Source organism: Pseudophryne corroboree, chromosome 1 (genome assembly GCF_028390025.1).
Source record: "Pseudophryne corroboree isolate aPseCor3 chromosome 1, aPseCor3.hap2, whole genome shotgun sequence".
Taxonomy (NCBI): Eukaryota; Metazoa; Chordata; class Amphibia; order Anura; family Myobatrachidae; genus Pseudophryne; species Pseudophryne corroboree.
In genome coordinates, this window is record NC_086444.1 from 886,703,125 (window position 1) to 886,718,522 (window position 15,398).

Below are 15,398 nucleotides of genomic sequence, written 5' to 3' on the forward strand. Positions count from 1 at the left end.
AAGAGACCCTACAAGCCAAGTCTTTCAGTTCATGATTGCAGTAACACATATATTTTTCCACATTTTTTGTAATTGCACAGCAAATTGTCATGTTTTATATATTTGAGCAGTTTCCAATATGACAACTTCAGCGCTCAGAGCCTGGATAGCTCAGTCGGTAAAGCATCAGACTTTTAATCTGAGGGTCCAGGGTTCAAGTCCCTGTTCAGGCAAGTGTCTTTTAAAAAATGGTGTTTTTGTTTGTGAAGTGGACAATTTTGCAGAGTTTAAAATTATCCATTCCTGCAGGCAGCCATCTTTTAATTGTTGATGCTGATTATGTTCTTTATTCAATGGGAATGGGTATAGATTGGAAAGATTCTTTAGAATATTAAGAATGGACTTTATCACTCTTCAATAGGCACACATTATTGGCATCTAGTAATATAATCATCACAAAGTAGTATCGCTACATGTCAGTTCAAAAGACTTTATTTCATCAGGAACTCTAATCCATCTTTCTTTGATAGGCACACAGTGATTAAATTAGACAAGTAATAAATCAAACCTCTTTGACAAAAATAATTGAATGTGATTATTTAAGTGAGGTGATACTTTAAGCATCTAAGGATTTACATCTTAAACACAGAGGAAACTAAAATATATTTCATTAAGAGACCCTACAAACCAAGTCTTTCAGTTCATGATTGCAGTAACACATATATTTTTCCACATTTTTTGCAATTGCACAGCAAATTGTCATGTTTTATATATTTCAAGCAGTTTCCAATATGGCAACTACAGCATTCAGAGCCTGGATAGCTCAGTCTGTAGAGTATCAGACTTTTAATCTGAGGGTCCACGGTTCAAGTCCCTGTCCAGGCGAGTGTCTTTTAAACAATGGTGTTTTTGTTTGTGAAATGGACAATTTTGCAGAGTTTAAAATCATCCATTCCTGCAGGCAGCCATCTTTTAATTGTTGATGCTGATTATGTTCTTTATTCAATGGGAATGGGTATAGATTGGAAAGATTCTTTAGAATATTAAGAATGGACTTTATCACTCTTCAATAGGCACACATTATTGGCATCTAGTAATATAATCATCACAAAGTAGTATCGCTACATGTCAGTTCAAAAGACTTTATTTCATCAGGAACTCAAATCCATCCTTCTTTGATAGGCACACAGTGATTAAATTAGACAAGTAATAAATCAAACCTCTTTGACAAAAATAATTGAATGTGATTATTGAAGTGAGGTGATACTTTAAGCATCTAAGGATTTACATCTTAAACACAGAGGAAACTAAAATATATTTCATTAAGAGACCCTACAAACCAAGTCTTTCAGTTCATGATTGCAGTAACACATATATTTTTCCAAATTTTTTGTAATTGCACAGCAAATTGTCATGTTTTATATATTTCGAGCAGTTTCCAATATGGCAACTTCAGCGCTCAGAGCCTGAATAGCTCAGTCGGTAGAGCATCAGGCTTTTAATCTGAGGGTCCAGGGTTCAAGTCCCTGTTCAGGCGAGTGTCTTTTAAACAATGGTGTTTTTGTTTGTGAAATGGACAATTTTGCAGAGTTTAAAATCATCCATTCCTGCAGGCAGCCATCTTTTAATTGTTGATGCGGATTATGTTCATTATTCAATGGGAAGGGGTATAGATTGGAAAGATTCTTTAGAATATTAAGAATGGACTTTATCACTCTTCAATAGGCACACATTATTGGCATCTAGTAATATAATCATCACAAAGTAGTATCGCTACATGTCAGTTCTAAAGACTTTATTTCATCAGGAACTCAAATCCATCCTTCTTTGATAGGCACACAGTGATTAAATTAGACAAGTAATAAATCAAACCTCTTTGACAAAAATAATTGAATGTGATTATTGAAGTGAGGTGATACTTAAAGCATCTAAGGATTTACATCTTAAACACAGAGGAAACTAAAATATATTTCATCAAGAGACGCTACAAGCCAAGTCTTCCAGTTCATGATTGCAGTAACACATATATTTTTCCACATTTTTTGTAATTACACAGCAAATTGTCATGTTTTATATATTTCGAGCAGTTTCCAATATGGCAACTTCAGTGCTCAGAGCCTGGATAGCTCAGTCGGTAGAGCATCAGACTTTTAATCTGAGGGTCCAGGGTTCAAGTCCCTGTTCAGGCGAGTGTCTTTTAAACAATGGTGTTTTTGTTTGTGAAATTGACAATTTTGCAGAGTTTAAATCATCCATTCCTGCAGGCAGCCATCTTTTAATTGTTGATGCTGATTATGTTCATTATTCAATGGGAAGGTGTATAGATTGGAGACATTCTTTAGAATATTAAGAATGGACTTTATCACTCTTCAATAGGCACACATTATTGGCATCTAGTAATATAGTCATCACAAAGTAGTATCACTACATGTCAGTTCTAAAGACTTTGTTTCATCAGGAACTCAAATCCATCCTTCTTTGATAGGCACACAGTGATTAAATTAGACAAGTAATAAATCAAACCTCTTTGACAAAAATAATTGAATGTGATTATTGAAGTGAGGTGATACTTAAAGCATCTAAGGATTTACAACTTAAACACAGAGGAAACTAAAATATATTTCATCAAGAGACCCTACAAGCCAAGTCTTTCAGTTCATGATAGCAGTAACACATATATTTTTCTACATTTTTTGTAATTGCACAGCAAATTGTCATGTTTTATATATTTCGAGCAGTTTCCAATATGGCAACTTCAGTGCTCAGAGCCTGGATAGCTCAGTCGGTAGAGCATCAGACTTTTAATCTGAGGGTCCAGGGTTCAAGTCCCTGTTCAGGCGAGTGTCTTTTAAACAATGGTGTTTTTGTTTGTGAAATGGACAATATTGCAGAGTTTAAAATCATCCATTCATGCAGGCAGCCATCTTTTAATTGTTGATGCTGATTATGTTCATTATTCAATGGGAAGGTGTATAGATTGGAGACATTCTTTAGAATATTAAGAATGGACTTTATCACTCTTCAATAGGCACACATTATTGGCATCTAGTAATATAGTCATCACAAAGTAGTATCACTACGTTTCAGTTCTAAAGACTTTGTTTCATCAGGAACTCAAATCCATCCTTCTTTGATAGGCACACAGTGATTAAATTAGACAAGTAATAAATCAAACCTCTTAGACAAAAATAATTGAATGTGATTATTGAAGTGAGGTGATACTTAAAGCATCTAAGGATTTACAACTTAAACACAGAGGAAACTAAAATATATTTCATCAAGAGACCCTACAAGCCAAGTCTTTCAGTTCATGATTGCAGTAACACATATATATTTTTCCACATTTTTTGTAATTGCACAGCAAATTGTCATGTTTTATATATTTCGAGCATTTTCCAATATGGCAACTTCAGTGCTCAGATCCTGGATAGCTCAGTCGGTAGAGCATCAGACTTTTAGTCTGAGGGTCCAGGGTTCAAGTCCCTGTTCAGGCGAGTGTCTTTTAAACAATGTTGTTTTTGTTTGTGAAGTGGACAATTTTGCAGAGTTTAAAATCATCCATTCCTGCAGGCAGCCATCTTTTAATTGTTGATGCTGATTATGTTCATTATTCAATGGGAAGGTGTATAGATTGGAGAGATTCTTTAGAATATTAAGAATAGACTTTATCACTCTTCAATAGGCACACATTATTGGCATCTAGTAATATAGTCATCACAAAGTAGTATCCCTACATGTCAGTTCTAAAGACTTTGTTTCATCAGGAACTCAAATCCATCCTTCTTTGATAGGCACACAGTGATTAAATTAGACAAGTAATAAATCAATCCTCTTTGACAAAAAAAAATTTAATGTGATTATTGAAGTGAGGTGATACTTAAAGAATCTAAGGATTTACAACTTAAACACAGAGGAAACTAAAATATATTTCATCAAGAGACCCTACAAGCCAAGTCTTTCAGTTCATGATTGCAGTAACACATATATTTATCCACATTTTTTGTATTTGCACAGCAAATTGTCATGTTTTATATATTTCAAGCAGTTTCCAATATGGCAACTTCGTCACTCAGAGCTTGGATAGCTCAGTCGGTAGAGCATCAGACTTTTAATCTGAGGGTCCAGGGTTCAAGTCCCTGTTCAGGCGAGTGTTTTTTAAACAATGGTGTTTTTGTTTGTGAAATGGACAATTTTGCAGAGTTTACAATTATCCATTCCTGCAGGCAGCCATCTATTAATTGTTGATGCTGATTATGTTCATTATTCAATGGGAAGGTGAATAGATTGGAAAGATTCTGTAGAATATTAAGAATGGACTTTATCACTCTTCAATAGGCACACATTATTGGCATCTAGTAATATAATCATCACAAAGTAGTATCGCTACATGTCAGTTCTAAAGACTATTTCATCAGGAACTCAAATCCATCTTTCTTTGATAGGCACACAGTGATTAAATTAGACAAGTAATAAATCAAACCTCTTTGACAAAAATAATTGAATGTGATTATTGAAGTAAGGTGATACTTAACGAATCTAAGGATTTACATCTTAAACACAGAGGAAACTAAAATATATTTCATCAAGAGACCATACAAGCCAAGTCTTTTAGTTCATGATAGCAGTAACACATATATTTTTCCACATTTTTTGTAATTGCACAGCAAATTGTCATGTTTTATATATTTCGAGCAGTTTCCAATATGGCAACTTCAGTGCTCAGAGCCTGGATAGCTCAGTCGGTAGAGCATCAGACTTTTAATCTGAGGGTCCAGGGTTCAAGTCCCTGTTCAGGCGAGTGTCTTTTAAACAATGGTGTTTTTGTTTGTGAAATGGACAATTTTGCAGAGTTTAAAATCATCCATTCCTGCAGGCAGCCATCTTTTAATTGTTGATGCTGATTATGTTCATTATTCAATGGGAAGGTGTATAGATTGGAGAGATTCTTTAGAATATTAAGAATGGACTTTATCACTCTTCAATAGGCACACATTATTGGCATCTAGTAATATAATCATCACAAAGTAGTATCACTACATGTCAGTTCTAAAGACTTTGTTTCATCAGGAACTCAAATCCATCCTTCTTTGATAGGCACACAGTGATTAAATTAGACAAGTAATAAATCAAACCTCTTTGACAAAAATAATTGAATGTGATTATTGAAGTGAGGTGATACTTAAAGCATCTAAGGATTTACAACTTAAACACAGAGGAAACTAAAATATATTTCATCAAGAGACCCTACAAGCCAAGTCTTTCAGTTCATGATTGCAGTAACACATATATTTTTCCACATTTTTTGTAATTGCACAGCAAATTGTCATATTTTATATATTTCGAGCAGTTTCCAATATGGCAACTTCAGCACTCAGAGCCTGGATAGCTCAGTCGGTAGAGCATCAGACTTTTAATCTGAGGGTCCAGGGTTCAAGTCCCTGTTCTTGCGAGTGTCTTTTAAAAAATGGTGTTTTTAATTGTGAAATGGACAATTTTGCAGAGTTTAAAATTATCCATTCCTGCAGGCAGCCATCTTTTAATTGTTGATGCTGATTATGTTCATTATTCAATGGGAAGGTGTATAGATTGGAAAGATTCTGTAGAATATTAAGAATGGACTTTATCACTCTTCAATAGGCACACATTATTGGCATCTAGTAATATAATCATCACAAAGTAGTATCGCTACATGTCAGTTCTAAAGACTTTATTTCATCAGGAACTCAAATCCATCCTTCTTTGATAGGCACACAGTGATTAAATTAGACAAGTAATAAATCAAACCTCTTTGACAAAAATAATTGAATGTGATTAGTGAAGTAAGGTGATACTTAACGAATCTAAGGATTTACATCTTAAACACAGAGGAAACTAAAATATATTTCATCAAGAGACGCTACAAGCCAAGTCTTCCAGTTCATGATTGCAGTAACACATATATTTTTCCACATTTTTTGTAATTACACAGCAAATTGTCATGTTTTATATATTTCGAGCAGTTTCCAATATGGCAACTTCAGTGCTCAGAGCCTGGATAGCTCAGTCGGTAGAGCATCAGACTTTTAATCTGAGGGTCCACGGTTCAAGTCCCTGTTCAGGCGAGTGTCTTTTAAACAATGGTGTTTTTGTTTGTGAAATTGACAATTTTGCAGAGTTTAAATCATCCATTCCTGCAGGCAGCCATCTTTTAATTGTTGATGCTGATTATGTTCATTATTCAATGGGAAGGTGTATAGATTGGAGACATTCTTTAGAATATTAAGAATGGACTTTATCACTCTTCAATAGGCACACATTATTGGCATCTAGTAATATAGTCATCACAAAGTAGTATCACTACATGTCAGTTCTAAAGACTTTGTTTCATCAGGAACTCAAATCCATCCTTCTTTGATAGGCACACAGTGATTAAATTAGACAAGTAATAAATCAAACCTCTTTGACAAAAATAATTGAATGTGATTATTGAAGTGAGGTGATACTTAAAGCATCTAAGGATTTACAACTTAAACACAGAGGAAACTAAAATATATTTCATCAAGAGACCCTACAAGCCAAGTCTTTCAGTTCATGATAGCAGTAACACATATATTTTTCTACATTTTTTGTAATTGCACAGCAAATTGTCATGTTTTATATATTTCGAGCAGTTTCCAATATGGCAACTTCAGTGCTCAGAGCCTGGATAGCTCAGTCGGTAGAGCATCAGACTTTTAATCTGAGGGTCCAGGGTTCAAGTCCCTGTTCAGGCGAGTGTCTTTTAAACAATGGTGTTTTTGTTTGTGAAATGGACAATATTGCAGAGTTTAAAATCATCCATTCATGCAGGCAGCCATCTTTTAATTGTTGATGCTGATTATGTTCATTATTCAATGGGAAGGTGTATAGATTGGAGACATTCTTTAGAATATTAAGAATGGACTTTATCACTCTTCAATAGGCACACATTATTGGCATCTAGTAATATAGTCATCACAAAGTAGTATCACTACGTTTCAGTTCTAAAGACTTTGTTTCATCAGGAACTCAAATCCATCCTTCTTTGATAGGCACACAGTGATTAAATTAGACAAGTAATAAATCAAACCTCTTAGACAAAAATAATTGAATGTGATTATTGAAGTGAGGTGATACTTAAAGCATCTAAGGATTTACAACTTAAACACAGAGGAAACTAAAATATATTTAATCAAGAGACCCTACAAGCCAAGTCTTTCAGTTCATGATTGCAGTAACACATATATATTTTTCCACATTTTTTGTAATTGCACAGCAAATTGTCATGTTTTATATATTTCGAGCATTTTCCAATATGGCAACTTCAGTGCTCAGATCCTGGATAGCTCAGTCGGTAGAGCATCAGACTTTTAATCTGAGGGTCCAGGGTTCAAGTCCCTGTTCAGGCGAGTGTCTTTTAAACAATGTTGTTTTTGTTTGTGAAGTGGACAATTTTGCAGAGTTTAAAATCATCCATTCCTGCAGGCAGCCATCTTTTAATTGTTGATGCTGATTATGTTCATTATTCAATGGGAAGGTGTATAGATTGGAGAGATTCTTTAGAATATTAAGAATAGACTTTATCACTCTTCAATAGGCACACATTATTGGCATCTAGTAATATAGTCATCACAAAGTAGTATCCCTACATGTCAGTTCTAAAGACTTTGTTTCATCAGGAACTCAAATCCATCCTTCTTTGATAGGCACACAGTGATTAAATTAGACAAGTAATAAATCAATCCTCTTTGACAAAAAAAAATTTAATGTGATTATTGAAGTGAGGTGATACTTAAAGCATCTAAGGATTTACAACTTAAACACAGAGGAAACTAAAATATATTTCATCAAGAGACCCTACAAGCCAAGTCTTTCAGTTCATGATTGCAGTAACACATATATTTATCCACATTTTTTGTATTTGCACAGCAAATTGTCATGTTTTATATATTTCAAGCAGTTTCCAATATGGCAACTTCGTCACTCAGAGCCTGGATAGCTCAGTCGGTAGAGCATCAGACTTTTAATCTGAGGGTCCAGGGTTCAAGTCCCTGTTCAGGCGAGTGTTTTTTAAACAATGGTGTTTTTGTTTGTGAAATGGACAATTTTGCAGAGTTTACAATTATCCATTCCTGCAGGCAGCCATCTATTAATTGTTGATGCTGATTATGTTCATTATTCAATGGGAAGGTGAATAGATTGGAAAGATTCTGTAGAATATTAAGAATGGACTTTATCACTCTTCAATAGGCACACATTATTGGCATCTAGTAATATAATCATCACAAAGTAGTATCGCTACATGTCAGTTCTAAAGACTATTTCATCAGGAACTCAAATCCATCTTTCTTTGATAGGCACACAGTGATTAAATTAGACAAGTAATAAATCAAACCTCTTTGACAAAAATAATTGAATGTGATTATTGAAGTAAGGTGATACTTAACGAATCTAAGGATTTACATCTTAAACACAGAGGAAACTAAAATATATTTCATCAAGAGACCATACAAGCCAAGTCTTTTAGTTCATGATAGCAGTAACACATATATTTTTCCACATTTTTTGTAATTGCACAGCAAATTGTCATGTTTTATATATTTCGAGCAGTTTCCAATATGGCAACTTCAGTGCTCAGAGCCTGGATAGCTCAGTCGGTAGAGCATCAGACTTTTAATCTGAGGGTCCAGGGTTCAAGTCCCTGTTCAGGCGAGTGTCTTTTAAACAATGGTGTTTTTGTTTGTGAAATGGACAATTTTGCAGAGTTTAAAATCATCCATTCCTGCAGGCAGCCATCTTTTAATTGTTGATGCTGATTATGTTCATTATTCAATGGGAAGGTGTATAGATTGGAGAGATTCTTTAGAATATTAAGAATGGACTTTATCACTCTTCAATAGGCACACATTATTGGCATCTAGTAATATAATCATCACAAAGTAGTATCACTACATGTCAGTTCTAAAGACTTTGTTTCATCAGGAACTCAAATCCATCCTTCTTTGATAGGCACACAGTGATTAAATTAGACAAGTAATAAATCAAACCTCTTTGACAAAAATAATTGAATGTGATTATTGAAGTGAGGTGATACTTAAAGCATCTAAAGATTTACAATTTAAACACAGAGGAAACTAAAATATATTTCATCAAGAGATCCTACAAGCCAAGTCTTTCAGTTCATGATTGCAGTAACACATATATTTTTCCACATTTTTTGTAATTGCACAGCAAATTGTCATGTTTTATATATTTCGAGCAGTTTCCAATATGGCAACTTCAGCACTCAGAGCCTGGATAGCTCAGTCGGTAGAGCATCAGACTTTTAATCTGAGGGTCCAGGGTTCAAGTCCCTGTTCAGGCGAGTGTCTTTTAAACAATGGTGTTTTTGTTTGTGAAGTGGACAATTTTGCAGAGTTTAAAATTATCCATTCCTGCAGGCAGCCATCTTTTAATTGTTGATGCTGATTATGTTCATTATTCAATGGGAAGGTGTATAGATTGGAGAGATTCTTTAGAATATTAAGAATGGACTTTATCACTCTTCAATAGGCACACATTATTGGCATCTAGTAATATAGTCATCACAAAGTAGTATCACTACATGTCAGTTCTAAAGACTTTGTTTCATCAGGAACTCAAATCCATCCTTCTTTGATAGGCACACAGTGATTAAATTAGACAAGTAATAAATCAAACCTCTTAGACAAAAATAATTGAATGTGATTATTGAAGTTAGGTGATACTTAACGAATCTAAGGATTTACATCTTAAACACAGAGGAGCCTGGATAGCTCAGTCGGTAGAGCATCAGACTTTTAATCTGAGGGTCCAGGGTTCAAGTCCCTGTTCAGGCGAGTGTTTCTTAAACAATGGTGTTTTTGTTTGTGAAAAGGACAATTTTGCAGAGTTTAAAATTATCCATTCCTGCAGGCAGCCATCTATTAATTGTTGATGCTGATTATGTTCATTATTCAATGGGAAGGTGTATAGATTGGAGAGATTCTTTAGAATATTAAGAATGGAGTTTATCACTCTTCAATAGGCACACATTATTGGCATCTAGTAATATAGTCATCACAAAGTAGTATCACTACATGTCAGTTCTAAAGACTTTGTTTCATCAGGAACTCAAATCCATCCTTCTTTGATAGGCACACAGTGATTAAATTAGACAAGTAATAAATCAAACCTCTTAGACAAAAATAATTGAATGTGATTATTGAAGTGAGGTGATACTGAAAGCATCTAAGGATTTACAACTTAAACACAGAGGAAACTAAAATATATTTCATCAAGAGACCCTACAAGCCAAGTCTTTCAGTTCATGATTGCAGTAACACATATATATTTTTCCACCTTTTTTGTAATTGCACAGCAAATTGTCATGTTTTATATATTTCGAGCATTTTCCAATATGGCAACTTCAGTGCTCAGAGCCTGGATAGCTCAGTCGGTAGAGCATCAGACTTTTAATCTGAGGGTCCAGGGTTCAAGTCCCTGTTCAAGCGAGTGTCTTTTAAACAATGTTGTTTTTGTTTGTGAAGTGGACAATTTTGCAGAGTCTAAAATCATCCATTGCTGCAGGCAGCCATCTTTTAATTGTTGATGCTGATTATGTTCATTATTCAATGGGAAGGTGTATAGATTGGAGAGATTCTTTAGAATATTAAGAATGGACTTTATCACTCTTCAATAGGCACACATTATTGGCATCTAGTAATATAGTCATCACAAAGTAGTATCACTACATGTCAGTTCTAAAGACTTTGTTTCATCAGGAACTCAAATCCATCCTTCTTTGATAGGCACACAGTGATTAAATTAGACAAGAAATAAATCAATCCTCTTTGACAAAAAAAATTTAATGTGATTATTGAAGTGAGTTGATACTTAAAGCATCTAAGGATTTACAACTTAAACACAGGGGAAACTAAAATATATTTCATCAAGAGACCCTACAAGCCAAGTCTTTCAGTTCATGATTGCAGTAACACATATATTTATCCACATTTTTTGTATTTGCACAGCAAATTGTCATGTTTTATATATTTCAAGCAGTTTCCAATATGGCAACTTCGGCACTCAGATCCTGGATAGCTCAGTCGGTAAAGCATCAGACTTTTAATCTGAGGGTCCAGGGTTCAAGTCCCTGTTCAGGCGAGTGTCTTTTAAACAATGGTGTTTTTGTTTGTGAAATGGACAATATTGCAGAGTTTAAAATCATCCATTCCTGCAGGCAGCCATCTTTTAATTGTTGATGCTGATTATGTTCATTATTCAATGGGAAGGTGTATAGATTGGAAAGATTCTGTAGAATATTAAGAATGGACTTTATCACTCTTCAATAGGCACACATTATTGGCATCTAGTAATATAATCATCACAAAGTAGTATCACTACATGTCAGTTCTAAAGACTTTGTTTCATCAGGAACTCAAATCCATCCTTCTTTGATAGGCACACAGTGATTAAATTAGACAAGTAATAAATCAAACCTCTTTGACAAAAATAATTGAATGTGATTATTGAAGTGAGGTGATACTTAAAGCATCTAAGGATTTACAACTTAAACACAGAGGAAACTAAAATATATTTCATCAAGAGACCCTACAAGCCAAGTCTTTCAGTTCATGATTGCAGTAACACATATATTTTTCCACATTTTTTGTAATTGCACAGCAAATTGTCATGTTTTATATATTTCGAGCAGTTTCCAATATGGCAACTTCAGCACTCAGAGCCTGGATAGCTCAGTCGGTAGAGCATCAGACTTTTAATCTGAGGGTCCAGGGTTCAAGTCCCTGTTCAGGCGAGTGTCTTTTAAACAATGGTGTTTTTGTTTGTGAAATGGACAATATTGCAGAGTTTAAAATCATCCATTCCTGCAGGCAGCCATCTTTTAATTGTTGATGCTGATTATGTTCATTATTCAATGGGAAGGTGTATAGATTGGAAAGATTCTGTAGAATATTAAGAATGGACTTTATCACTCTTCAATAGGCACACATTATTGGCATCTAGTAATATAGTCATCACAAAGTAGTATCACTACATGTCAGTTCTAAAGACTTTGTTTCATCAGGAACTCAAATCCATCCTTCTTTGATAGGCACACAGTGATTAAATTAGACAAGTAATAAATCAAACCTCTTTGACAAAAATAATTGAATGTGATTATTGAAGTAAGGTGATACTTAACGAATCTAAGGATTTACATCTTAAACACAGAGGAAACTAAAATATATTTCATCAAGAGACCCTACAAGCCAAGTCTTTCAGTTCATGATTGCAGTAACACATATATTTTTCCACATTTTTTGTAATTGCACAGCAAATTGTCATGTTTTATATATTTCGAGCAGTTTCCAATATGGCAACTTCAGCGTTTAGAGCCTGGATAGCTCAGTCGGTAGAGCATCAGACTTTTAATCTGAGGGTCCAGGGTTCAAGTCCCTATTCAGGCGAGTGTCTTTTAAACAATGGTGTTTTTGTTTGTGAAGTGGACAATTTTGCAGAGTTTAAAATTATCCATTCCTCAAGGCAGCCATCTTTTAATTGTTGATGCTGATTATGTTCATTATTCAATGGGAAGGTGTATAGATTGGAGAGATTCTTTAGAATATTAAGAATGGACTTTATCACTCTTCAATAGGAACACATTATTGGCATCTAGTAATATAGTCATCACAAAGTAGTATCACTACATGTCAGTTCTAAAGACTTTGTGTCATCAGGAACTCAAATCCATCCTTCTTTGATAGGCACACAGTGATTAAATTAGACAAGTAATAAATCAAACCTCTTAGACAAAAATAATTGAATGTGATTATTGAAGTGAGGTGATACTGAATGCATCTAAGGATTTACAACTTAAACACAGAGGAAACTAAAATATATTTCATCAAGAGACCCTACAAGCCAAGTCTTTCAGTTCATGATTGCAGTAACACATATATATTTTTCCACCTTTTTTGTAATTGCACAGCAAATTGTCATGTTTTATATATTTCGAGCATTTTCCAATATGGCAACTTCAGTGCTCAGAGCCTGGATAGCTCAGTCGGTAGAGCATCAGACTTTTAATCTGAGGGTCCAGGGTTCAAGTCCCTGTTCAGGCGAGTGTCTTTTAAACAATGTTGTTTTTGTTTGTGAAGTGGACAATTTTGCAGAGTCTAAAATCATCCATTGCTGCAGGCAGCCATCTTTTAATTGTTGATGCTGATTATGTTCATTATTCAATGGGAAGGTGTATAGATTGGAGAGATTCTTTAGAATATTAAGAATGGACTTTATCACTCTTCAATAGGCACACATTATTGGCATCTAGTAATATAGTCATCACAAAGTAGTATCACTACATGTCAGTTCTAAAGACTTTGTTTCATCAGGAACTCAAATCCATCCTTCTTTGATAGGCACACAGTGATTAAATTAGACAAGTAATAAATAAATCCTCTTTGACAAAAAAAAATTAATGTGATTATTGAAGTGAGGTGATACTTAAAGCATCTAAGGATTTACAACTTAAACACAGAGGAAACTAAAATATATTTCATCAAGAGACCCTACAAGCCAAGTCTTTCAGTTCATGATTGCAGTAACACATATATTTATCCACATTTTTTGTAATTGCACAGCAAATTGTCATGTTTTATATATTTCAAGCAGTTTCCAATATGGCAACTTTGGCACTCAGAGCCTGGATAGCTCAGTCGGTAGAGCATCAGACTTTTAATCTGAGGGTCCAGGGTTCAAGTCCCTGTTCAGGCGAGTGTCTTTTAAACAATGGTGTTTTTGTTTGTGAAGTGGACAATTTTGCAGAGTTTAAAATTATCCATTCCTGCAGGCAGCCATCTTTTAATTGTTGATGCTGATTATGTTCATTATTCAATGGGAAGGTGTATAGATTGGAGAGATTCTTTAGAATATTAAGAATGGACTTTATCACTCTTCAATAGGCACACATTATTGGCATCTAGTAATATAGTCATCACAAAGTAGTATCACTACATGTCAGTTCTAAAGACTTTGTTTCATCAGGAACTCAAATCCATCCTTCTTTGATAGGCACACAGTGATTAAATTAGACAAGTAATAAATCAAACCTCTTAGACAAAAATAATTGAATGTGATTATTGAAGTTAGGTGATACTTAACGAATCTAAGGATTTACATCTTAAACACAGAGGAGCCTGGATAGCTCAGTCGGTAGAGCATCAGACTTTTAATCTGAGGGTCCAGGGTTCAAGTCCCTGTTCAGGCGAGTGTTTCTTAAACAATGGTGTTTTTGTTTGTGAAAAGGACAATTTTGCAGAGTTTAAAATTATCCATTCCTGCAGGCAGCCATCTATTAATTGTTGATGCTGATTATGTTCATTATTCAATGGGAAGGTGTATAGATTGGAGAGATTCTTTAGAATATTAAGAATGGAGTTTATCACTCTTCAATAGGCACACATTATTGGCATCTAGTAATATAGTCATCACAAAGTAGTATCACTACATGTCAGTTCTAAAGACTTTGTTTCATCAGGAACTCAAATCCATCCTTCTTTGATAGGCACACAGTGATTAAATTAGACAAGTAATAAATCAAACCTCTTAGACAAAAATAATTGAATGTGATTATTGAAGTGAGGTGATACTGAAAGCATCTAAGGATTTACAACTTAAACACAGAGGAAACTAAAATATATTTCATCAAGAGACCCTACAAGCCAAGTCTTTCAGTTCATGATTGCAGTAACACATATATATTTTTCCACCTTTTTTGTAATTGCACAGCAAATTGTCATGTTTTATATATTTCGAGCATTTTCCAATATGGCAACTTCAGTGCTCAGAGCCTGGATAGCTCAGTCGGTAGAGCATCAGACTTTTAATCTGAGGGTCCAGGGTTCAAGTCCCTGTTCAAGCGAGTGTCTTTTAAACAATGTTGTTTTTGTTTGTGAAGTGGACAATTTTGCAGAGTCTAAAATCATCCATTGCTGCAGGCAGCCATCTTTTAATTGTTGATGCTGATTATGTTCATTATTCAATGGGAAGGTGTATAGATTGGAGAGATTCTTTAGAATATTAAGAATGGACTTTATCACTCTTCAATAGGCACACATTATTGGCATCTAGTAATATAGTCATCACAAAGTAGTATCACTACATGTCAGTTCTAAAGACTTTGTTTCATCAGGAACTCAAATCCATCCTTCTTTGATAGGCACACAGTGATTAAATTAGACAAGAAATAAATCAATCCTCTTTGACAAAAAAAATTTAATGTGATTATTGAAGTGAGTTGATACTTAAAGCATCTAAGGATTTACAACTTAAACACAGGGGAAACTAAAATATATTTCATCAAGAGACCCTACAAGCCAAGTCTTTCAGTTCATGATTGCAGTAACACATATATTTATCCACAT

At 34.4% G+C, this 15,398-nt stretch overlaps 21 non-coding genes across 21 annotated transcripts; all 21 read left to right on the forward strand.

The window, feature by feature from the left end:
• The first annotated feature begins 139 nt into the window (after positions 1–139).
• TRNAK-UUU (transfer RNA lysine (anticodon UUU)) lies at positions 140–212 on the forward strand. Its single transcript has one exon. It is a non-coding gene; the product is annotated as a tRNA-Lys (tRNA).
• A 1,231-nt stretch (positions 213–1,443) lies between these two features.
• On the forward strand, positions 1,444–1,516 carry TRNAK-UUU (transfer RNA lysine (anticodon UUU)). Its single transcript has one exon. It is a non-coding gene; the product is annotated as a tRNA-Lys (tRNA).
• A 579-nt stretch (positions 1,517–2,095) lies between these two features.
• Positions 2,096–2,168, forward strand: TRNAK-UUU (transfer RNA lysine (anticodon UUU)). The gene has a single exon. It is a non-coding gene; the product is annotated as a tRNA-Lys (tRNA).
• A 578-nt stretch (positions 2,169–2,746) lies between these two features.
• On the forward strand, positions 2,747–2,819 carry TRNAK-UUU (transfer RNA lysine (anticodon UUU)). The gene has a single exon. It is a non-coding gene; the product is annotated as a tRNA-Lys (tRNA).
• Positions 2,820–4,053: 1,234 nt separating this feature from the next.
• TRNAK-UUU (transfer RNA lysine (anticodon UUU)) lies at positions 4,054–4,126 on the forward strand. The gene has a single exon. It is a non-coding gene; the product is annotated as a tRNA-Lys (tRNA).
• Positions 4,127–4,703: 577 nt separating this feature from the next.
• On the forward strand, positions 4,704–4,776 carry TRNAK-UUU (transfer RNA lysine (anticodon UUU)). Its single transcript has one exon. It is a non-coding gene; the product is annotated as a tRNA-Lys (tRNA).
• Positions 4,777–6,007: 1,231 nt separating this feature from the next.
• On the forward strand, positions 6,008–6,080 carry TRNAK-UUU (transfer RNA lysine (anticodon UUU)). The gene has a single exon. It is a non-coding gene; the product is annotated as a tRNA-Lys (tRNA).
• A 578-nt stretch (positions 6,081–6,658) lies between these two features.
• TRNAK-UUU (transfer RNA lysine (anticodon UUU)) lies at positions 6,659–6,731 on the forward strand. The gene has a single exon. It is a non-coding gene; the product is annotated as a tRNA-Lys (tRNA).
• Positions 6,732–7,312: 581 nt separating this feature from the next.
• On the forward strand, positions 7,313–7,385 carry TRNAK-UUU (transfer RNA lysine (anticodon UUU)). The gene has a single exon. It is a non-coding gene; the product is annotated as a tRNA-Lys (tRNA).
• Positions 7,386–7,965: 580 nt separating this feature from the next.
• Positions 7,966–8,038, forward strand: TRNAK-UUU (transfer RNA lysine (anticodon UUU)). Its single transcript has one exon. It is a non-coding gene; the product is annotated as a tRNA-Lys (tRNA).
• A 577-nt stretch (positions 8,039–8,615) lies between these two features.
• On the forward strand, positions 8,616–8,688 carry TRNAK-UUU (transfer RNA lysine (anticodon UUU)). The gene has a single exon. It is a non-coding gene; the product is annotated as a tRNA-Lys (tRNA).
• A 579-nt stretch (positions 8,689–9,267) lies between these two features.
• TRNAK-UUU (transfer RNA lysine (anticodon UUU)) lies at positions 9,268–9,340 on the forward strand. Its single transcript has one exon. It is a non-coding gene; the product is annotated as a tRNA-Lys (tRNA).
• Positions 9,341–9,760: 420 nt separating this feature from the next.
• Positions 9,761–9,833, forward strand: TRNAK-UUU (transfer RNA lysine (anticodon UUU)). The gene has a single exon. It is a non-coding gene; the product is annotated as a tRNA-Lys (tRNA).
• Positions 9,834–10,414: 581 nt separating this feature from the next.
• On the forward strand, positions 10,415–10,487 carry TRNAK-UUU (transfer RNA lysine (anticodon UUU)). The gene has a single exon. It is a non-coding gene; the product is annotated as a tRNA-Lys (tRNA).
• Positions 10,488–11,066: 579 nt separating this feature from the next.
• Positions 11,067–11,139, forward strand: TRNAK-UUU (transfer RNA lysine (anticodon UUU)). Its single transcript has one exon. It is a non-coding gene; the product is annotated as a tRNA-Lys (tRNA).
• Positions 11,140–11,718: 579 nt separating this feature from the next.
• TRNAK-UUU (transfer RNA lysine (anticodon UUU)) lies at positions 11,719–11,791 on the forward strand. The gene has a single exon. It is a non-coding gene; the product is annotated as a tRNA-Lys (tRNA).
• Positions 11,792–12,370: 579 nt separating this feature from the next.
• Positions 12,371–12,443, forward strand: TRNAK-UUU (transfer RNA lysine (anticodon UUU)). The gene has a single exon. It is a non-coding gene; the product is annotated as a tRNA-Lys (tRNA).
• Positions 12,444–13,024: 581 nt separating this feature from the next.
• On the forward strand, positions 13,025–13,097 carry TRNAK-UUU (transfer RNA lysine (anticodon UUU)). Its single transcript has one exon. It is a non-coding gene; the product is annotated as a tRNA-Lys (tRNA).
• A 579-nt stretch (positions 13,098–13,676) lies between these two features.
• TRNAK-UUU (transfer RNA lysine (anticodon UUU)) lies at positions 13,677–13,749 on the forward strand. Its single transcript has one exon. It is a non-coding gene; the product is annotated as a tRNA-Lys (tRNA).
• A 420-nt stretch (positions 13,750–14,169) lies between these two features.
• Positions 14,170–14,242, forward strand: TRNAK-UUU (transfer RNA lysine (anticodon UUU)). Its single transcript has one exon. It is a non-coding gene; the product is annotated as a tRNA-Lys (tRNA).
• Positions 14,243–14,823: 581 nt separating this feature from the next.
• On the forward strand, positions 14,824–14,896 carry TRNAK-UUU (transfer RNA lysine (anticodon UUU)). Its single transcript has one exon. It is a non-coding gene; the product is annotated as a tRNA-Lys (tRNA).
• The last annotated feature ends 502 nt before the right edge of the window (positions 14,897–15,398 follow it).